The sequence below is a fragment of the Notothenia rossii genome (genome assembly GCF_949606895.1).
Source record: "Notothenia rossii genome assembly, chromosome: 2".
Lineage (NCBI taxonomy): Eukaryota > Metazoa > Chordata > Actinopteri > Perciformes > Nototheniidae > Notothenia > Notothenia rossii.
Window position 1 is genome coordinate 72,227,003 of NC_136904.1, and position 8,223 is coordinate 72,235,225.

Consider the following 8,223-nt stretch of genomic DNA (forward strand, 5'->3'; position numbering starts at 1 on the left):
TATCCACCGGTGAGATCCGTAATGAGCTACCTCCGTGCCTTACCACAGCATCTGGCTCCATATTGGACAGGGCTACTATGCTAAATTGCTTTAATGAGCATTTTGTGTCCTGTGGCTCTCTGTTTGATTCTGTGACTAACTTTGCTGCTATGAACACCCCAATCCATGACTCTGAACAATGTGGTCTGGAAAACCCTTTCAGTTTTACTCCTTTTACTGTCAATGTTGTTCATGAAGCCTTATCTAAGTTAGATCCTAAGAAACCGGCTGGGCCGGACAACGTAGAACCTTTATTTTTAAAGATAGCTGCAGAATTTATTGCTCTTCCTCTTACTACTCCTTTTTAACCTTTCCCTCAGCACAAATGCAATTCCAAATGTATGGAAGTCAGCTTATGTCTTGCCTTTGCTAAAAGGAGGGGAGGCAACTATTTTAAATAACTATAGGCCAATCTCAAAATGGTCAGTTCTGGCGAAGGTGCTCGAATGCCTAGTGAGTGAACAGGTAAAGGAGTTTTTATGTAAAAATTATATCCTGTCTAAACATAAGTCAGGCTTCAGAAAGCAACATAGCACCATCACTGCAACAATGAAAGTGGTGAATGACATTACGAGTTTTTTAGATAATAAGCAGAGTTGTGCAGCTCTGTTTATTGACCTTTCCAAAGCGTTTGATCATCGCATTTTGAAGCAGAGGCTACTCAGTGCAGTGGGGTGGTTTGTGAACTACCTCTCTGAAAGGTCCCAATGTGTTCATTTTGATGGGCTGTTTTCTGAGTGGTTAAACATTGCTAATGGTGTTCCTAAAGGTTCTGTTTTAGGTCCACTTTTATTCTCTATATATATCAACAGTTTAGGTGAAAATGTGAATGAAGCTACTTTACATTGTTATGCGGATGATACCGCTATGTACTGTGCAGGTCCCTCCATTAAGGAGGCTGGTGTTAAATTATAGTTTTTAACATTATTCAGACTCAGCTCGCTGAGCTTAAACTTATTTTAAATGTTGATAAAACCAAGGTAATGCTCTTTTCTAAAGCTAAAAAGACTACAGACACTGCTTTGGATATTGTTACTATGCAAGGACAAGTACTCAAAGTGGTTACCTGTTATAAATACCTAGGTATCTGGCTTGATGATTGTCTTACCTTTAACTTTTAAACTTCAGGTCATTAAGCGGCTTAAAAAGCTGTGGGTTAGACTAGGTTTCTTTTTCAGAAACAATTCCTGTTTCTCATTTGAAGCCAGGAAAAGGCTAGTCACTGTGATCTTTTTACCTGTGCTGGACTATGGTGATTTGATCTCTATGAATGCACCTGCCCATTCCCTGGAAAAGTTAATCACAGTGCTCTGAGATTTGTTACTAACTGTAAAGCACTTACTCATCACTGTACCCTGTATGCCAGGGCAGATCTGCCTTGTTCATTTACAAAGCCATGTTGGGTAAACTACCTTTTTATATCTGCTCTATGATCTCTCTACGAATTGAAACTACTTATTGCCTGAGATCTCATGATGTTGTTTTATTAAATGTGCCAAGTGATAGGAATGTCTTAGGGAAGAAAGCTTTTAGTTGTGCAGCTCCACTAAATTGGAACAGTCTGCAAACATGTTTAAAACTGAGCACTTTGGTTCCCCTGCATCATTTAAAAACTTGGCTGGGTTACATGCTGCTTGATACTCATGGTACCTGTCACTGTAAATAGAGTTTGTAAACTTTACCCTGTACATTATGTTGTATGTCATCCTTATTGTTTTTCTGTTGTGTTTATGTTACATGTTAAACTAATGTCCTGCAGGTCACCCTTGAAAAAGAGATCTTTTGATCTCAAGGGGCTTTTACCTGGTTAAATAAAGGCTACAAACAAACCTCTTTGCCATTTTGAGCTGTAGGCCATATTTTTGCAGATGTGTTTATGTTTAGCCTGCAGGACCTAGTAGTCCAGTTTTTGCAGCTTTATTTTGTTTCCCACAGGGTTTATATTTTATTTCTGGTTAGGGGGCGGAAGGTCTACAGCCAAACATTTGACAGTGTACATTGTAGTGACAAACGTAATTGCGTCCATTCGGGTCGCAACATCTGAAATCCAAAAAGATCATCTGGGTTTTGAAATCTAGATCCTGTAACCAGTCGACTGCAGATGTTTTGGAGGAAAGTAATTTAGGATTGTCCGACACGATGGAAGCATAGTTGCCACTGTACTCTTCATTTCTCCTTTTGAGTTAAGCTTGCATTATAAAACATGCAGGCGGAGTTCATTCTCATGTTTATTACTGATATTGCCTTTCCCCGTTTACTTTATCATGTCTTCCTGTCCTGGGTTATTCTAAAATCTATATTAAATGTTTCTCCTTAATAAAAGACCTGGTGAAAAATAAATAGTCAAGAGGTGGGGTCGTGTATGAAATTGATTGATGAACTATATGTTTCACACGTAATGTATGAATAAAAATCCATTTCCATCCCTCTGCCATTATCTGCTTTCATATGATGCTTCAGAATTGTGATATTTTACAGCATGTACACAATGAGGAAATGTTGTCTTTGTTACTGATGAGATGAAAGAGATGTGAAAGCCATCATGCCTTATTGATTTAGCCTTTCAAAGAAGGAGATGAAGAGGAATAAAGCGGAGTAAGACTTTTAAGAGATGGAACGAGATTGTGCGGCTGCAGCTCTACAGCAGGAGCACGGCCATAATTGTACATACGGCGTATTTTATCACAGGCGGTTTTGTGCAGCACATTAAATTCAGTGTGTGCTTCCTCAGCCGGATCCAATGAGACCTTCTATAGTTTTATTAGATAACATTACACACTTTTCCTAATTTTATTTTCAAAGTCATGGCCGTATAACCTGTATAACAGCCCATGGAATCAAACTGAATTGTGTGAGGTGTTCGCTTCATTACTCAATAAAAAAAAAAACATGTTTGCATAGGCTTCTCTCTGCAGTACATATGAAATATACAGTGTATGCCCTTACCATGCATCATTGCACAGCACTGGGCAAGCAGTTCAAAAGCGTCCCAATTAAAGCAGCTTCATGCTGACATCTTCTGTCTGAGACAAGTTTTTATGACCGAGAAGTAATTAATCATGCAGTAAAATATACTGTAGCATGGAACAGTCAGCATGCTTTTTTTGTAGCTTTTCATTCTACCAAAGAAGAAAAAGCATGTTTGAAACGTTAGATCTTGACCTAACACACCCCAGTTTTACAATTTGTTTATCCCAAGGTTATTCAAAGTAGATTTGCACCAACAATGCAAAGCACTGTAGTCACAGCCAGCACTCATGCAGTGGCGAGCTGTGACTTTTATACCTAGGCCCTCTGACCCCCACCCCTTCCCTCGAGTTATTACGTCACAGCGTATACTTCAGCGGAATATCAAAACAATGGCCCGGGGTGCAAAACGCATCAATGAAAGCGACCCTCTACCACAAAAAACAACACCTGTACCTAACCCGGTAACACTTTACGGTAAGGGTACATGAATCATCATGAATTCATGCATGACTTAATGCATGAAAAAGCATGAATTAATTCATGTAGTACTCATGTAGTACTTCATGAACTATCAGTAATGTACAAGTATTAATGGTATCTAATGCATGACTTCATGCAGGAACAATACCTTAATTAATGCATCAACTAAGGTATCTCAATCATCATGACTTCTGAGTTATTAATGATGTTCATGTCTTCTTCATATAGATCTGCAGTTAAAGTGTCAGGCCAAAAAACGGACCAGTCACAGCAATTCCAAGTGTTGTAATCATGAGCAACTAAGCATGACTTTGTCATTACTTCATCATGTTTGTGCCCCTTCAAATAAAGTGGTGACCCGGTCGGTCGGTCATAGCAGTGCATGTATTCTGTTGAATTCAAAGTGTTGTAATCATGATTGACTAAGCATGACTTTGTCATTACTTCATCATGTTTGTGCCCCTTCAAATAAAGTGGTGACCTGTTCCATCGTTTACACTGATAAATAACATACGATTAATGGTGGTATGAAATAGAATGTATTAAGCAATTCATGGGGTGGGTTGGAGAAATGGTACTAAGGTCACTGAATTTACACAAAATGTACTGCAGATTTTACAATTTTGTTTATTCACCAAAAAATAATTTTATTTTGTAAAACAGAATATTAATTGAGTGCCCCAGGGAGAGATGGGTGACACCAGAATCACTGGAGTGGGCTCTTATGCACTGGCAGGCCTGCCAAGCACAATTAGCACCATGTGATACAGAACAACAACAGTTTAACCCATCTAGGAATATGGATTTTCATAACACAGAGCTTCGGTTCAAACAAGGAGTTGGGTACTTAAGTGTGAATTCCGTGAATGTCAAGTAAAGATCCATTGTCCTTGTTTTGGAGGATTGCTGAAGCTGTAGGCTCCTGCTCGCAAAACATCCATCTTCTTCATATCTGAAGTCAGTGAGCTCTTGGTGGTTCAATCAGGGAAACATGACCCGAATGTCCTTCAGTAAACGGCCGAGAGGTCCTTCCTTATGCCTGTTTCCAAGCCAGTAAGTCCACTCTATAACTGCAAGATGTTCTTTCAAAAGTTTCTCAGTTCGGCTTCCCCTAAGCCGCCAAATTATTGATTTGTATGTTAACCATGCCCTCTCTATATGCTGAGTGTGAGCTCCAGTAACAGGATCAACAAACCACTTTGAATGGTTCACAGTGAAGTGTGAATAGCCCAAATTGGTGAGAGCACCCCTATACGCCCCCCACTCATCACTAATCATTACTGTCCCAGGGCGCACATGCTTCACCACCAACGGAAGTAGATGGTTGCGGGACCTCCTCTTCACCAGCTTCAATATAGGTCTTCAAACTTTTCCTTTCACTCCAAGCATTCCAAAAACCCACTTTCTGCGCCTCCAAGTGTTGGCTATTCTCCCACGACCATACTGTAAATACAAAAAGTCTCATTAAAACTTCACCATTAAGATGTCTGTTTTAGTTACACAGCTTGTTGTCATGAGTACACTATTTTTATTTATCACTAATTTGGCGACGGAAAAGTATCACTTGCATGTAAATTCCTAACACAAAGAGTAGCTAATCACTTGCCTTTGAAATTTAGATCTTTTTTATACCAGGCAAGGATGAAAATCTTATTTTTTCCGTCATTGCCTCTCCATTTTCTCTGTAATGGTAATATAGTTTAGTTTACTAACAATTGATTCATATTCCTTAGCTTCTTACCTTTAAAGTGAGACCAGATATATGCATATCATCCTTATCGTTGAGGAGATATTCCTGATTCATTTTGGGTTCTTTTGTGCGTTTTTCCCAAGGGATAGGGTTAAAAAGTAGGACTTTAAGCCTCACAAGCACTACTACAAACACCTGCTAGCTTGAACCAAAATGTAGAATTATAAGTTTCAGTTTGGGCTTGGGTGAAATGCTACTGTTCCAAGATGACAGATTTTCATGGCATACTATACTATGCCTTTCTCATAAAATGTATGGAAAAATATACTATGACTTTTTAATGACATACCAGATACTTTAGCCTTAATTTTTAGCCGAACTGTCTACCTTTCGTTTATGGCGAAAGTTGCTCTCGTCAATGACAACAATCTCCCTTTCATCTCCTCGGCGTTGTCCAGTCATTTTTTTGTGTCGCCTCATTGCATGTCCGCAGACTTTTCTTGCACAGGATGCCATCTTTGAGAGAGTTGTTGAGCTTTTCGCTATGCCATCTGTCTTCATATCAACCTGCCTCATTCGCAAGCCTTGTGAAAACCTGACAAGGAAGACAATCTACCTTTTTATTAAATCTTTCGTGTAATCACAACATAGGAATTATACAGACTAAAAAAAATGCAGTGGTTGGTTACAACCTTCACTCATTAAATAAACAGAAAGCACTATAGGGGTTCTTGTGCACCCTCCACTCACCGCTATCACATCTTAGAGCCATAAAGCCTCCTAAATGCAGTCATGATACAGACTTTTTAATATTGGATTGCAGTACAATCCCAGTAAAATCTATGATGATATGGCTGATCTGAATGTTTGATCTGGATTACCTGTAGAAGAATTTCATCCATGAAATTAAACTGCATCTTGAGTTCTCAAAGATAGATCCAGTTCTGATTGTTTTGGTTGTTTTTCTTCCCCTGTGGCTTAAAAGTTGTAAAATTTCTTTTTTTTGGCCATCAATCTATAACCATTGTGTGACTAAGCAAAAAAATATTTAATCGATTTCAAATACTTTATGAAATCTGAACTGACTGCATGTCAAAAATGTGCCTGAACTCATCAGTTAATTATACGCATGGACTTGTGTGGGGATGTGTGGGCGCCATTAGTAAGAACGTTGCCTACTGGACTCTCAAAACCATGTAACCATGGAAAATGTTCAATAACCTTTTGTAATGATCGGGCTTTATGCATAGCTACGATATGTTACCACTAGGCGGCAGTATAACATCCATTGACATAGAAGGAAAAGCACTGTTAGTATATATATAGAGAGAGGCGAAGTCCCTCCCCTTCCGGGGGAGCTCCATGGGACCTTATTTCGGAAAAGTTATGCATTGAAGTCAATGGAGAGAGAAAGGTTATCTTTCGATCCCGTTTGAATTGTGCCACGAATTACACATATGATGTTTGTCAATTTAAAAGATGATTTTACAATTTAAAAAAAAATGTTCACCGGTGTGATCATTCTATAATACACAATTTAAAAAATAGTGCGAGATGGTTGCTATGCAACAACAATAACAGCTAGCGAACATATTAGACAGACAGCATTCTCGTCGTTTAGGTTTTTTTTTTTTTTGGAGATAGGCACTTCTCAATCCACTCCTCCATAGTTAGGCCATCCCGGAGGTCGAAGTTAACCTTAAATGTTTTCATCTTAAGCTTTGTTAGTTAGTTATTTTCATAACGGACGTAATTGTTGTAGCTTTTCTCATACGCGGAGGATACTGACTTGTGAAAAGTAACTACAATTATACCCGGGATATACGCTCATTATCACGGCTAAGAAACATCAGATTGCTTGATTTAACTTCTCCCTTTTATAAATATATACTAACTGTGCATGCCCCCCCCCAAAAAAAAAATTGTAAATTAAACAAGTGAACCAAATAGTAACAGCCCTTATGGGACGCTTTAATAAGTAAAGCCAACGCACCCGCAAGGACACCTGGCCTCCTATTATCCAAGCGCGCACAGAAGAAATCTGAGAGCAGACATTTCACGAGCAGCAGCCTGAGTGCGAGGAGAAGGTTTTCAACTGGAACACAGGAGATCTGTCCAAGCAGCAATATATCTGAGTGCAAGCGTACAGTTTGAGCAGAAGCAGAGCCAATCTAAGTGCAAGCAGGCATTATTTGAGTGTGAGGACAATGTTTGAGGGAAAGAAATCAATAAAGTATGCTTTCAAATTTAAATATCACGCTTGTAGTGCCGATTAAAGGGAGTCGGAGGTGGTGTGTTTAGAATGGAGTTCCATTCTTTATTATCCATTAAACAACAACAACAGAGAATATACACGTCTGCTCTATCTGACAAGCTAGCAGGAATGACGAGCTAGAGCTAAGTGTCCCCACTAAAGGGTCCGTGTGGCAACACAATACAAAGGTATTTTGAATAAAGATAGTGAATACCTCTGTGACTTCATAGGGACGTCCATCAGCTCCTGTCTTCACTGTGGTTGTTTCTCAATCGCGAGTGAAGCTGCTACCGAGCCACTATTTCAAGCATACTACGTCATCGAGTGCCGCCGAAGTACTGTTCCAATCTCCAGCGTACTTGGAAATCTACCGAGCCCAGCACACTCCGTTTGGAGAAATATCGAGGCTGCACATGAGTAGACTCCGCGGTCTTAAAATCCCCAGAATGCTTTGCGCACGGACACATTTCCCGAAATCTGTGGCGGAAGATGTAAGGCGGGGCCTCTCATATGACGCAAACCTGCACACTTGCTAGTCTGTTCCACTCTTTTTTTCTGAATGCCAGGAAGTATCCTTGACTCGCTTCTGAAGCAAGATGCTCGGCAGAAATGTGCTACCAAGCAAGCGTACTCGCGATTGAGAAACACCCAGTAACTCGCAGAGACTAGCTTCTTTAATTTAACCCTTCACATTCAAACAGAAACTGAATAGGCAGATTTAGAAGGATTTATTTATTTGGAAATGTTATTTTGACACATTAAATCAAGTTATTTTGGTAAAACTAATGAA

At 39.5% G+C, this 8,223-nt stretch overlaps 1 long non-coding RNA gene across 4 annotated transcripts; it reads right to left on the minus strand.

Moving 5' to 3' along the window:
* Positions 1-4,102: 4,102 nt before the first annotated feature.
* On the minus strand, positions 4,103-7,998 carry LOC307028696. Of its 4 annotated transcripts, none has more exons than XR_013805075.1 (4): positions 7,648-7,998; positions 7,173-7,290; positions 5,567-5,774; positions 4,103-4,932 (listed from the first exon to the last, which is right to left on the minus strand). It is a non-coding gene; the product is annotated as an uncharacterized lncRNA (long non-coding RNA). The 4 variants fall into 4 exon arrangements; XR_013805076.1 differs by lacking the exon at positions 7,173-7,290 and adding an exon at positions 6,061-6,156 and having other exon boundaries at positions 7,648-7,993; XR_013805077.1 differs by lacking the exon at positions 7,173-7,290 and having other exon boundaries at positions 7,648-7,971.
* Positions 7,999-8,223: the final 225 nt, after the last annotated feature.